Here is a 15311-nt window from a genome sequence, read left to right on the forward strand (position 1 = left end):
GCATCTTCAGCGGCCATCATGGAATACCGCGAGATAATAACCTAGACTAATCTAGGAAATAAGAAGATCCTTCATGAATAAGTCCTTTCCTGATCTAAATTGGAGTACTCTTAGGAATATTTCATCAACTGGGGAATGAGTTTGCGTATTTAACGGACTGGATACGCAGACCTGACACATCCTCTCTTACTTGGAAAATTCAGGGGCAGAGATTTGCCTACTGCAGGAGACGCATCGAATTAAATCTAAAAAATTCCCACAACAAATATTTTCCTCAACAGGACACATGACAGGAGGAGTGGCTATCCTATTTTCACACACATTCAGGGGTTCCATTGGAGCCAAATGGGCAGAGCTGAAAGGCCGCCTTTTGGTATATCAGATTCAGCTAGGCTCGCAAAACCTGGCACTGGGCACCATATATGCTCCGAACGAGGGGCAGGAACGTTTCATTCGGGAAGCCCTGGCAGATTCACTTCTATCTCATGATAGCCTAATACTGATAGGAGGTGATTTCAATCTAGTCATGGACAAAGGACTGTTCAGCTCCCAGGGAGGAAGGGTCAGGGTCCTTTTCGAGTGAGGGCATTTCTTGGTTTAAAACAGCAGGCTTTGTGGATTTATGCAGGGCCCACCACCCAAACACTAGGGATTTTACTTTCTTTTCCCATGCACACAAGACCTATGCAAGAATTGATTATTTCATGGGCCTTCCAGGATTTATCTCGGTTATCCACTTCTGTAGCGATTGAGCCACACTTCCTCTCCGATCATTCTGCGCTTGTTTTAGAATTTAGGTCCCCCTACAACAACAGGCTCGGAGGCAGTGGCGATTTAGGGGAGACTTTATTACGTAAACCAGAGACGCAGGGGAAAATTAAGAAAGTTATTACTGACTATCTAGAAACTAACGATAATTTGCAGGTGCCTCTGGCTCTTGTCTGGGATGCGTTAAAAGCAGTGGTCAGGGGAGAACTTATCTCCCTAGCTGCCGCCGAAAACAAAGAAAGAAAACTCAAAAGGGCTGTCAAAGAGTTAGAGGGAATTCACCATCGTATTGTGGCTCCTAGGGTATGGCGCCAGTTGGAATCCACCTGAACACAATTTGCTGGGCTAGACCTAGACAGGGCAGAATTCAGTCTGCTTCATCTCAAGCATTTGTATTACCTTAACGGTAACAAATGTGGTAGGCGTTTGGCCACTAAATTGGGTGCCCAACAATTAGCCAATATTGTACAAACACTTCAGCTGGAGAATGGAATAGATCTTACAAAGGACACTTCTATTGCTGAACAATTGAGAAATTTCTATTCCTCCTTATACACGGCACAAACCACCTCCCCGGAAGACATTAAAGATTACTTTCTTAAGTCTACTGTCAACAAACTAACAGACGACCTGGCGTCCTCTCTCGATTCTCCTTTCAGAGTGGAGGAAGTCATTTCAGCCATCGCAAGGCAGAAACTGCTGAAGTCCCCTGGCCCAGATGGGTTTCCCGCCGGGTTCTATAAGATCTTTTGTCCAGAGCTAGCCCCATTCTTGATCAGACTTTTTAACTCCATACCCGATTCAGGCTCCTTTCCAGTGTCTATGCTGGATGCAACTATAACTGTCCTCCCAAAACCGGGAAAAGACCCCAAACTATGCGCAAGCTATCGCCCAATATCTCTTCTCAATACGAACCCTAAACTCTTCACAGGGATATGAGCAACCCACCTTAACCCCCTTTGCAGGGTCTCATACACCCCGACCAGGCCAGGTTTGTGTCAAAAAGACTCTGCGCAGACAACACCAAAAGACTCTTATAGACAAAGCGCACCGTAAACAAGGACCCAGCATGTTGCTTTCAGTGGGCACCGAAAAGGCCTTTGATCGGGTTCACTGGCCCTTCCTCTGCACCACATTGGAACATTTTGGCTTTGGGGAACGTTTTCGATCCTGGGTTTTTAGTGCCTACAAGGCTCCACAGGCATCAGTTAGAGTCAATGGGGTGAGCTCGGAAAAGTTTTTAATTGGTAGTGGTACAAGGCAAGGTTGTCCCCCATCCCCTTATTGTTTGCTGTGTACATGGAGCCATTTGCCCAACAAATTAGAGACCACGGATATATCAGGGGGATCCCCATGGGGGGGGCGAGCATCGCATTAGTTTGTATGCGGACGATGTTATGGTCATGCTAGACAACCCTGTGGCAAGTCTCCCTCCATTCCTGGCTGAGATAGAGAGGTTCGGGAGAGTGTCCGGGTTTCGTATGAACATCCATAAATCTCAGGCGCTCAACCTCACTATTCCTCCCCAAGACTTAGAGACCTTGAAGATCACTCATCCTCTCAGCTGGGCCACCACCTCCATCTCATATCTGGGCATGCAGCTATGTAGCACAGTAGACAAAACAAACACCTTAAACTATGGGTCATTAGTACAAACTGAACTAGACAACTGGCAACACTATCCACTTTCTTTTCTGGGCCGTATCGCAGCCATAAAAATGACCACTTTGCCCAGAATACTCTTTTTCTTTCAAACATTACCGCTTTCACCCCCAGCAGGCACAATTACAAAACTCCAGCAAGCACCGAGTCACTTTGTATGGGCTGGCAAGCAGCCCAGAATCAATCAATCAATCAATCAGTTCATTTGTAGAGCGCACTACTCACCCGTTAGGGTCTGAAGGCGCTGGAGGGGGTGTGGGTGCTGCTACTGCTTGAATAGCCAGGTCTTGAGGAGTCTCCTGAAGGCCAGTAGGTCCTGGGTCTGTCGCAGGCGGATGGGGAGGGTGTTCCAGGTTTTTGTGACGAGGTGGGAGAATGATTGCCCACCAGCGGTTGCTGGTCGGATGTTGGGGACGGTGGCGAGGGCGAGGTCAGCGGAGTGAAGCTGGCGGTTCGGGTGTAGAAGGTGAGTCGTTTGTTGAGGTACGCTGGTCCGATGTTGTGGAGTGCTTTGTAAGCGTGGGTGAGGAGCTTGAAGGTGATCCGCTTGTTGACGGGGAGCCAGTGCAGGTCTTTCGGGTGGATTGTGATGTGGCTGTGGCGGGGGATGTCGAGGATGAGGCGTGCAGAGGCTTTCTGTATGCGTTGTACTTGTTTCTGGAGTTTGGCTGAGGTTCCTGCGTAGAGACCGTTGCCGTAGTCCAGCCTTCTGCTGACGAGGGCCTGGGTGATCATCCTTCTGGTTCCGATGGGGATCCATCTGTAGATTTTGCGGAGAATGCGGAGGGTATTGAAGGAGGAGGAGGAGACAGCGTTTACTTTCTCGGTCATAGACAACGCTGAGTCCAAGATGACCCCCAGGTTGCGTGCGTGGTCAGTGGGCGTCGGTGCCGCTCCCAGTGCGGCCGGCCACCATGAGTCGTCCCAGGAGGAGGGGGTTGATCCGATGATAAGGACCTCCGTCTTATCCGAGTTCAGTTTTAGGCGGCTGTTCATCATCCATTGGAGCTGGCTACCACTGGCGGAGGGCGGATTGGGAATCCACTGTCTTCTTAGGTATTACCAAGCCGCACAGCTTAGGTATCTAGTGGAGTGGTTAAGACCCGAATCCGGAAAGAGGTGGTTGTTTATAGATAGAGCTCTGGCAGGTACTTCATTGGCAAAGGTTCCATTTCTGCCCCAAACGTACAGGGCCCCTGGCCTTTACATCTCTCCTGTCACTAGGTCACTCTTAAAAGTCTGTGATGAATATTTTTGTAAAGGCAGACTCACGACACTACCCTTGCTACTAGCACCAATAGCCGATAACCCAGATTTTACTCCGGGGTTGGGGAAGCCCTTCCAGGTCTGGCAGGACTTACCCTGCAGGGCAATTGGCCACCTCTTCGATACGGAGGGACTTGTTCCCTTTGAAGCCCTTAAAACGGATTACTATATTCCTGAGGCCAAATGGTTTCGATAGCTACAGATCAGGCATTGGGTGACACCCAGGGGGTTAGACCAGGGGCCGAGAGACCACTGACCTCATACAAGAGGTGGTTGTTGGGAAAAGAGATAGATAGACACCTCATTTCAGAGCTCTATATTCTCCTCCAACCTCCTCAGACAAAAGAAAAATCGCCCTCACAAAAGCGTTGGGAGTTTGAGATAGGCCGCTCACTTACAGAGAAGGAATGGCTCGATATTTTCTGCCGAGTTAGGCATACCACATACAATGTGGCGAGCACCGAAACTGCAGTCAAAATAACTTCCTACAGGTACTTAACCCCTGTTCGCCTACATATAGGGAACCCATCCCGTAGTGATGAGTGCTGGCAGCAGTGTGGGGCTAGGGGCACATTGTGTCATATCCTTTGGGACTGTCCAAAACTCACCACATTCTGGTCCTCAGTTATAGATGATATTGATGCCCACTTCTCCACGCAGTTGCCTAGATTCCCTTCATACATTCTACTAGGGCTACCAAATCCTATAATATTTTCGCTGGCCTGGCCTGCCAGGCCAGGGAGGACCTGGCCTGGCAGTTCAGGCTGGACTGTTCCCATAGGGAACAGGATCACGACTGATTTGCATATGGCTAAGTCCAAACTGGAATGGTGTGGCAAGTAAAATAACAATGGATTAAACCCAGATCTGTGACTGGGGGTGAATGTTTGACAATGTTCAACATTCCGTCTGTCATCTTTTTGTGTTGCATTAGTGCATGGAATACCAATCCACTGAGGCAAGAGAGCCACTGTGGAACACAATAATAATCCACTGATGATAGAGAGTCCCTAGTTGGTACAATACCACAGATGTTAGTAAGCCACAGATGAGCACAGCATCAATCACAGCAGGAACTACAAACCTAAAACCCTCTGGCCCCAGGAAGAGAGTGCCCACCACCGACATCAAACGAAGTAAGAAACCTCAGATCATGATCATGGACCCTGGACTTCCCTTGATTCCTAGAGTCAATTGTGTCAAGAAGTGCCTTTAACGCCATTTAAACCCTTCCACAAATCTTCCCTACTGTCTAGTCCTACCTCAGAATCAACAAGCCATGCTCACCCTTAACAGGCCTCAAGTAGATGATGCAAATTGTGGTTATGTTGGGCCCCACTCTTTGCTCTCCAAAAAGAGCAAATGATCCAAAAATCAACAGGAAAACACTTGCCACACCTTACATTATGGATCCCATTGATGGGGCTGGCTTCCCTGATTCCAACTTACTGTGAAACCATTGGTCAATGGTCCGTTGGTGCCTGCTTAGAAGTGTAGAGGGGAAAAATAACTTTTCACATCAGGTTCAAAAGCACAATGATTTATTCCTCCGAAGAATCACAAACTCCAGGTTCTAAATTTAGTAGGTTTATTGCAAAGCCAAAAATAGCTGACCATGCAAGCACCTCAAGACGAGGTTGTAGAAATACATTGGAACTAATACAAAGATGAATCCACGTGCAATTTTCAATCTCTGGAGCATGAAAAGAATGACGAATTCCAAGATCAGAACACAGGCAATAAGTGCCCCAATGTCAATATCAGACTTCATGGGGGGTTCGTATGTATAAAGCATTGGTATATCACTACACTACCACTAATGTGAAATCCCTACATAGCATTCCCCAGGCTAGTCAGGAAAAGGTGTCAGCACATGAAGACATCCTAAGAAGTGCACTCACATTGTATGGGTCAAGTAGCCAATGGCTACAGAACTCGCTCTAAGATGCTCCTTTCCTCACCATCAATCTCCTCTCCTTCTCCTTCCTCAATCCCAGGGGCTCTGTCCCTAATTCCAACACCAAAATCATGAGACATGCCAATTTCACATCGTCCGATCGCTTCATCCTGTTTGGCAACTCCTCATAGGTGATTTTCCACTCCGTTTCGATACTCCCAGCTCCTGGCTCTATGACCTTGATTCCCAGGCCTTCTCCAGTGAGAAAGAACACCGTTTCACATTATCAGTGCTTCCCGTACAAATGTATCCTCTCCTACCTGAGCCTAGCTCCTAAAACAAAAGCGTTATTCAAACTAACAAAGACGAAATTCTCCACCTACAACAGAAATGTGAGAAAAGAATAAATCCAACATGCACATGAAATTCAACTATTAAATCTCTAATACGAGAGCTTCAAGGAGAATGCAATTCAGGCTTACAGAAATTGGCCAACATAAGAAAATAGCACAAAGGCCTCATGAACCACATATAAATAAACTCTTTTACTGAGCACTTTTAAGTCAACACGTTACATGAGCACATCAAATACAGGTATAATTGTGAGCATCATACACAAATTCTGCACGGTAATATTTCAGCTAAAAGTGTATTGCAAGGTTAATTTCTTCATGTTTATGTGAACTATAAACCTAGCACATCACATGTCATACTATTACAGCACACATTCTACTGTTCCATGTTAATACAACAAAAGGATAAATGTATGTGCGAACTACTCGTGATTATGATGCACCCCTACCAATGAAAAGAGCACAATCGCTCTCTATCACCATTACAACAGTGCAACAAGCACTTCGCTGAGTCCTGATGGTCAGATGCTCTGCCTTCAAGGCACTCTGCATTGCCCACACAACCACCCATAGCCAAGGCCACAGGTTAAAAAAATCTAGGATGGTAGGCATGTGTGCAACAATCTCCCTGTCTGTTTCATTCCACTCCAAGAACAAGCACAACAATACAATCATGGAATCAGAGGGGCACAGGAGGGTGGCTCCGCCCGTTGTGGCCTGGCATGAGGCAATAAATAGAAGGGGGAAAGAGGAAAGGGCGCTCTTAGATACACAGAAGCACTCCACCTCTGCAAATATCCACTTTTTACAGCATGGGACACTCTTCTCGACCAGTTCCATCAACTTACACAGTCCGCTAACTCATTCCTCTAACCATAGCGATAGGCCCCACACACTCTAGGCCGGGCATCCACTGACCCCTGCCTGCATACAGCTTTGCCCCACTGCCCGCACCCCGTCCCTCACCTGTGACTCCACTTTACGACCCCCCCAAAGAACAGACCTACACCTTACCCCCTCCAGCCACCTGATTTTACCGACGCCCTCTTACAACACTTGGTTTCTGCCATGACCAACCCAGCCCTCCCCTCTCCCCCCAATTGACCCAGTTTCGCACTTCATTCCCAGTTCTGGGGGATATGTACTAGCAGGGTGGTTACCTTCACCTACACATGGCAGCAATTTACAGACACTCATGCAACAAATTGGGAACTAAAATCTGAAACACTTAGCTAATTGATGTGGCATAGCACTATCATCATTGTCATTCCACTAGAATGTACAGAGCTCAAACACACTCCTGTGACCCCCTGTCTTGACAAATTGTATATCTTTATCACTGTGTGCTTTTTCTACTTTCTTTCTTGAAAACCCCAATAAAAACAGCTTGAAAAAAAATGTTAAATGTCCATGGAATCAGGGTGAGTGCATTCCACTATTCATCACGCAGGACACCAAAACTTTTCCCAATTAGGCCACTCGCACATTCATGACCATTGCCTTTTAGCCAGTCACAAGAATAAAGTAATGTAAAGCAAATGTGTTCTATCCATCATTCATGTTCTCTCCACTTCTTACCAAGGCGCTGTAATCTAACTTGACTAGCTGCCTGGAGTATGCTTATGATTCCAAATGTCCCCAGAGTAAGGCAAACCCTCCAGTGGGGTGTAGGCTGCTGATGTTAAGAAAGTCCTCTGATATTAACCAAGCAGTGTACTGTGAAAGGGAAGGGACACCCAAATGTGGGCCACTGTATTCGGCGCACCGGGGCCTATTTCTGATCCCAATCCGACCCTGCTTTCAAATACTGCGTTCAGAATACCAGCTGTACAAAAATCTAAATATGTTTGATTTAATAGACTCTAATGTTCAATAATGTTCTGGGCCACATACAGGGATCACATAACAACTGTCTTGTCTCTTGGTTCTTGTAACGATGCGCTCTGGTGGTTGAGAGCGCCCCAGTGCATGCTGGGAAGAGGCGCGTCTTCGCGCCAGTCAGCCGCGAGGAGAGCTAGCCGGCAGATGCGTCCCGGCGCTCGGGAATAATAAAAATTAACTACATTCACCACGAGGTGTAAGTGTCATATATCTACCTACCCAGGCTTCTTACAAAATGGCGACGAGGGTGGGATATGACCAGTGAAGGAGTTCAGGAACAACAGGACCCAGACACCCGAGACCTGAGAATACCCGAGCGTGGCAGAGGTGCATCATCACCACAGGCCGACACACGGAGCAGAGAGTCCGGCGCAGTCACCAGCACCCCGTTAAGCCACGAGTGAGCCGGAGGAGCGACGAATAGAGCGGCCAAGCACGTCAGAAGGGTGAGAGCCACGGGGAAGGGGCCCGCACAAGCACTAGAGGCCCTTGGCCCGGAGGGAAAGACCCAGATGACACACCAGAAGAGGCAGGACAACCCATAGGGGGGCAACACCCAGAGAGAACAAGACCCAGCCGAACTCAGGCCAAGACTCACACCGAGGCACTCTAAACGACACAGGGAGCAGGAGGGCGCGGCAGTCAGAAGCAGAGTGGCAGAGCGCGCCAGAAGAGGGCAACCTGCGTCCGGCCAGCTAAGGGAAGCAACAGAACTGGCGACCCCAGGGTCATCGCGGAGAGGGCAAGGAAACCTTTCACCCACACAACCAGGCAGATCAGGCGAGAGGCAAGCTCCAGGGAGTCCACGGGAGACAGACGACAGACGTAGCTCAGCCCAACGTGACAGGGGCAGGATGTGCGCCCAAGCGACGTCTCTCGCCAACCTAGTGCCCTTCCTACCCAAGAGAGGAGATCCGGCGATGCCCTGGGGGGATTGGAAGCGTATTTCCTGAACTATCTCGAAGCCTTAGAAGAAGAAGGTGAAGGGGGGTTCTCAAGTTCAAGGAAAAAGAAAATACTACTACACAACCTAGGCCCGGAGGGCATCAGGGTATACGACAGCCTAGTGAAGGTGACCAGACCTGCGGATGATACAGAAGTGTTCCAACACGCGCTGGAAGACCTAGACGCTCACTACAGCCCAGTGGTGTGCACGGCTATAGATAGATGCAATTTCTTCCAAAGAAAACAGAGCAAGGGAGAGTCTACAGATGAGTACGTATCGGCTTTACGGAAGTTGGCGTTGACATGTAGATTCGGCACACTCCATGACGAACTCATCAGAGCCCAGATCATTATGCACACAGCCAACACGGCCATACAGGAGAAGCTATGGGTCAACGGCGATGCCCCGCTAAAGGAGGTGGTGGCGGCGCTAGTGAAGAAGGCAGAACTATCAAAAAGGTGCGCGGAAGCGGCCAAAAGAGAGAGTGGCGACAGAACACCGGTCTGCAGGATAACAGACAGAAGCAAACCAGAAACTCCAAAGCAGCAGACACCAACTAACACAAAGTACCAGAGAAGATACTCTCAGAAGACCACGAGAAACCAGAAACCACAAGGAGAGAGCAAAAACATGTGCTACAGGTGTGGCAGCCAAACACATGAGGGTAACGACAGAGCCTGCCCTGCATTTCGAGCCAAATGCTCCTACTGCAGCATAATGGGGCATTACGAGAAAGTATGCAGGCGCAAGCTCAGCAGGACGGAAGTGAAGTACGTTGCCCAAGAACCAGAAGGTGAGGAGGAACCCCAAGAAGAGGGAGACGAGGAAGACGAAGTCCTATGCATCGACGACCAGGTGTTGGGAGTAAGCTGCACGTGTTCCAAGAAACTAGCGTTACAGATGGAGATCGGCGGAGTACAAGTGAACATGGTGGCGGATTCTGGCTCCCCATACACAATCATCCAAAGGACCATATGGGAAAACGAGTTCAGGCCCAGAGTAGGGGAAGAGCTACTACCCACCGACACCCACCCCGTCACGTTCACAGGAGAACCCATACCTATGGTGGGGTACCGATGGCTACGATTCGAATTCAAAGGACGCAGAGCGGAGGGAAAGCTGTACGTGGCAGAGAAGGGACCCTCCGTACTAGGATGGATGGACCAAGGGAATTTAGGGATACAACTCAACCCGGGCGGGTCCACGCAAGTGCTGATGATTGAAACAAAACAAGTGCACGAAGAAAGTAGGTGGAAGACAGAATACCCGGAAGTGTTCAAGGGAACCATAGGAAGGATGACGAAATTCACACACAGAATCCGCCTCAAGGCCGGGGCAAGGCCAGTGAGCCACAAAGCTCGCAACATCCCCTTCAGAAGCAGAGAAGCGGTCCAAGAAGAACTGCGACGACTGGAGAAAAACGGAGTCATAGAAGTGATCGAGAGTGCGGAATGGCTCGCACCGCTGGTGGTAGCCCAGAAACCGAATGGGAAGGTACGCCTGTGTGTGGACTTGAGGGAACTCAACAAGAACATCCTAGTAGACAAGTTCCCGTTGCCCCGGATAAATGAGATGTTGGCGAAAACGAAAGGGGTCAAGTGGTTCTCAACCATAGACCTCACCTCGGCATACCACCAAATCGCGCGGCATGCCACCTGCAATCACCTGACGTCATTCATCACGCCGTTTGGGTGTTACAAGTTCCTCCGGATGCCGTTCGGCCTAGCGTCAGCTGCAGCCGTTTTCCAAAAACTCATGCATCAGCTGTTCCAGAAGGTGGAAGGAGTCCAATACTTCCAAGACGACATCCTCATCATGGGGAAATCCAAGGAAGATCACGATGAGAAATTGCACACAGTATTAGCGATCTTAGCCCAAAACGGACTAAACGGAATGGCAAAAGTGCAGATTCGGAGTGGACTCAGTGACATACCTGGGCCACGAAATCAACGGAAGAGGAATAAAACCTAAAAGAGCGAACATGGCGGCCATCAAAGATGCACCAACACCGACAAGGCAGGAAGATGTCCGCTCCTTCCTAGGCATGGCGGAGTTCTACAGTAAGTTTGTCCCTCATTTCGTGACCAAAACGCACCACTTGAGGCAACTCTTGAAAGAGAAGAACGCCTTCAAGTGGACATGGGAGGAATAAGAAGAATTCGAGGCGATAAAACACGACATCTGCACAGCAATTCCCCTGGAAGGGTTTGATCAAGAAGCTTTATCCATACTAACTACCGACGCCAGTGACAAAGGCCTGGGGGCGGTCTTGATGCAAAAAGCCCGGAGGGGAGACATCACCACGGTCAGCTTTGCCTCGAGATCCTCAGCAGCAAATGAAGAGAAATTCAGCGTCATAGAGAAAGAAATGCTGGCGACGGTCTGGGCAAAGGAACGATTCAGACAGTTCCTGTGGGACTCGAAGTTTCTGCTCCGCACCGACCACAAACCACTGGTGAAAGTCTTGACCTCAAGCGGACATGCGCATGCGACCCCCCGCATAGCGAAGATGAGCCTGAGACTGTTGGACTACGTGTACCTCCCAGGATCCAAGAATAAGGTAGCTGACTTCTTGAGCAGAGCAGCCGCAATGGAGCCAGCAGACAATCTGGAATCGTCGGAATGGGAGGAATACATGGTAGCACTCAAGCAAGACCATGAAGGAGCAGTCAGCGCACGAGAGTGGGAAGAGGCGTACGCAGCAGACGAGACCCTAGGCACAGTGAAAGGCTACGTGACCCAAGGATGGCCTGACAAAAGGCACCTTGACAGTGAGCTGAGGAAATACTGGGAGGTCCGAGAAGAACTATCCATAGGAGACAACCCAGTATTCCTACTGAGAGGGGACAAGGTGGTCCCACCGAAATCCCTGGTAAGCCATCTCCTAACCATTCTACACGAAGGGCATCTGGGAATCATGAAGACCAGGGCGAGAGTGAAGCAGGCATACTGGTGGCCAGCGATAGATTGTTAACGCTGGGAGATGCTCCTGAACCCTCTTAGCATAAGTAAGCACTACGATTCCCAGAATGCACCACTATAGGGAATCCTTGTGTACCCTCCCAGACTACAACGAAGGAGGAACAGCTGACCTGAGGTTTAAAAGCCCTCCTCAATCAATCTCCGGTGCTTGGCTTTGAATTCCTGTTGAAGCCCCGCCCGTTTCCTGTGCTGAGACAAGCTGGACACTCCTTGATTCTGTCTCAGTTCACCTGACCACACTGGTAATCTCGTGGATACTCCAGGCTATCCCCGTCTCCTGACTCCGGGATTGTGAAGACTCGCCACGGTTTGCCTAGGCTGCAAGACCGTTTGACCTCGGAAGACACCCACGGATTATCCCCCCCTCCCGAGGCTACATTGTCGCAATATCCGTTGAGCCATTACCTTCAGTGCATTGAAGATACTTCACAGGCGCGCTGAGCCTTTAATTTTATAGCGGGACGAAGCTACTTGCACGAGGATTTTTTTACTTTATTGATTTTGCCGCCGGAGGACAAGACTTCGCTGTTGTGGCCAATTTGTCCGCACCTGCTCCTCGCATTCTCAGTGAGGGTTGATTGAGACGGAGTTCGTCCTCTGAAGCCGCAGTTTATTCATTCCAAGGTGGAGAGCTTCCCCTGCAGAGACTCGTCGAATTGGCACAAACAAGCTCGCAGGCAGAGACTGTAAGTGGATTTAACTTTCTGTTAAGAGCGAGCGTCCTTGACTCTGTGAGTACAAAGCGGATATTTGTTCTTTCCTGATTTTTCATATCGGATTTCTACCCTCCCTTGGCAAACGCTATTCTCAGACATTGTTGAGGAGTTGTTTGATTCTAAGGTGACTCTTGACAAACTGTTCGTAATATAGAGAAACTTTGCAAAACTCCTTTTGGGAAGTCCCATTACTATCTCCCCGTTCCTGCTGGTCTTCGAGTAAGTGTGTGGGGGAGTACACAAGGCCTAAAAACAATCACAGAGGTCAAAGGGAACATACATTGTTTATTTGTCAAACAGGGAGGATGTGCTAATCTACTCCTCTCCCCTTTTTTGTCATTCCTACAGGTTTCTGTTGTTGCCTGTCCTTGCCTGCTTTCCACGCCATTTTACCCCTGACGCTCCCTGGTGGCACTTCGAAGGCTCTTCTCTCCTTCTCGATACTACCCGCCTTTTTGGGAATGTTAGTTGCCCTAAGGGGGTATTGTCTTGAGGTAGAGGACAGCCACTGGCTTCGCTCCTGTGGATTTCGGCATCTTCTGTTCTTGTCGCCTACGGCCTCAACAGAAAGCCAAGCCCACGAATAAATTATCCCCGAGCGAACATGTATAAGGGCACCTCTTATGATGTCCTTATTGAGGGTGCTATTGCTGCCCCTCCATCCACTATAAGTGATTTGGTCTCCGCAATGAATGCTTTACAAGCAGACCTTGCCTTAGTGAGAGGGGAGAATCAGCGGTTGGTTGCTGAAATAGATAACCTCAAGTCCCAAAGACTCACTGATGAAAAAACACATGACCCTAAATACAAGAGGAGCTACATCCAGCCTGCGCACTTCCAGCCCCCTTCTACTTCTTTCTCTGCTAGTATGGGTCCAGGGTCCGCCCCAGTTAATGTAACGGTAGTGACACCTCCTCAAACCCCGTTAGCCATGCCCGAAAGATTCTCTGGGGACTGCTCTAAATATGGGGTGTTTATAAATCAGTGTCACCTCCAGTTTTTGTGTAGAGCCGCCTCCTTTCCGGGTGACGCTGCCAAGATCGCTTTCATTATCTCTTACCTTAGTGGGAATGCGGCCCTGTGGGCAGTTCCGCTAGTGGAGAACGATGACCCCATATTGTATGATCTCACTAGCTTTAAAGAAAGGATGAGGTGTCTCTTTGCGCAGCATTCATACATGCAAGCCAGCGTCAATGAGTTGTTAAGTTTAAAACAGGGCTCCAAAGACTTGGTAACCTATATCACCACCTTTAATCGATTGGTCGCCGAGACACAATGTCCGGAAGAAAAAAGAACCTCCCTGTTCTACAGAGGTCTCCGAGATGAATTAAAGGATATATTATCCCAAATAGTAGACCCTCCTGAAGATTGTTCTTCCTTCATAGATCTTGTGGTTAAATTAGATCATAGGTTGTCAGAAAGAAAAGGAGAAAAGACAAAGAACGAGTATACCCGATTGTTCCTAGCAAAAACCGAGAAGAAAGAAACCAAAGAACCAGTTGAACCTATGCAAATAGGGGGTGTCAGAGGTCCGCTTTCCATAGAGGAACGAGATAAACGTAGGAAATTAAACTTGTGCTTGTATTGTGGGAAGGGCGGTCATTATGCCTGAGAATGTTCAGTTAAACCCAAAACTGTAGGAAAAACCTACACTCCACGAAGCGGAGCAGGGGCACAGTCGGAAAACTAACAGGCTTGGACAGTTCAGAGATCGCTCGTTCAAGTCTTGCTAACATACAGGTCTCTCACTTTTTGGCCAATACAGTGGCGATGGTACCCAGACATTTCACTATCTCTTTTACCTTACTCTTGCCCTCTCAGATTAGGAAATCATTGCCGATACTTATAGATTCTGGGGCCACCGGTAATTTTCTGGATATCACATTAGCCAAATCTTTGGCAATAGACTTTGTTCCTAAATCACAGCCTGAAACTGTGAAAGCAGTGGACGGAACTGAACTCTCTTCCGGATTACTCACTTATCAGACCCCCACCATAGTAATGACTTGCGACAACGGGCACACAGAATCTCTCACCTTTGATTTAATAGATGCCCCTAATTTTGGCGCTATATTGGGAGTACCTTGGCTGCAACTACACAATCCACTCATAGACTGGGCGTCTAGGAAAGTTACACTTCGGTCCACCTTTTGCTTAACTAAGTGTTATCAGAACACCGCCCACTGGCAATCTCCGTTGTGCTGTGCTCTGTCCCTACCAGCAGCCTCTGCCTTACCTAAGGAGTATACACAATTTGCAGACGTCTTCGATGAGGTACGAGCTACTGCCTTGCCCCCTCATAGATCGTATGATTGTAGAATTGATTTAATCCCCGGAGCCCAACTGCCTGTCAGTCGGGTGTATGCCCTAACGGCCCCTGAAACCAAATATCTCTCTGAATATCTGCAAGAGATGCTACAAAAAGGGTTTATAAGACACTCAACTTCCCCTGTGTCTTCTCCTATTTTTTTTATCCCGAAACGCGAAGGAGGATTAAAAGCATGCCTGGACTATAGGGCTCTTAATAAAGTAACCATCAAAAATAAATACCCCCTTCCACTCATCTCCACCCTCTTGGATCAGGTGAGAAAAGCAAAAATATTCACAAAATTGGACTTACGAGGAGCTTATCATTTGATCCGAGTCAGGGAGGGAGATGAGTGGAAGACGGCTTTTCGCACAAAATTCGGATTATTTGAATATTGTGTGATGCCCTTTGGCCTCTGCAACGCCCCTGCGGCGTTTCAATTTTTTGTCAATTAAGTACTCAGGGAGTATTTAGACGTCTTTGTTATCGTCTACATAGATGACATCCTTATTTACTCCCAGACCGTTCAAGA

At 48.5% G+C, this 15311-nt stretch overlaps 1 long non-coding RNA gene across 1 annotated transcript in view; it reads right to left on the minus strand.

Annotated features, from left to right (window-relative positions):
* Positions 1-15311, minus strand: part of LOC146810872 (uncharacterized) — a 65281-nt gene that overhangs the window by 44454 nt on the left and 5516 nt on the right. The window lies entirely within an intron of this gene.

The sequence above is a fragment of the Triturus cristatus genome, chromosome 7, assembly GCF_964204655.1.
Source record: "Triturus cristatus chromosome 7, aTriCri1.1, whole genome shotgun sequence".
In the NCBI taxonomy this organism is placed as follows: domain Eukaryota; kingdom Metazoa; phylum Chordata; class Amphibia; order Caudata; family Salamandridae; genus Triturus; species Triturus cristatus.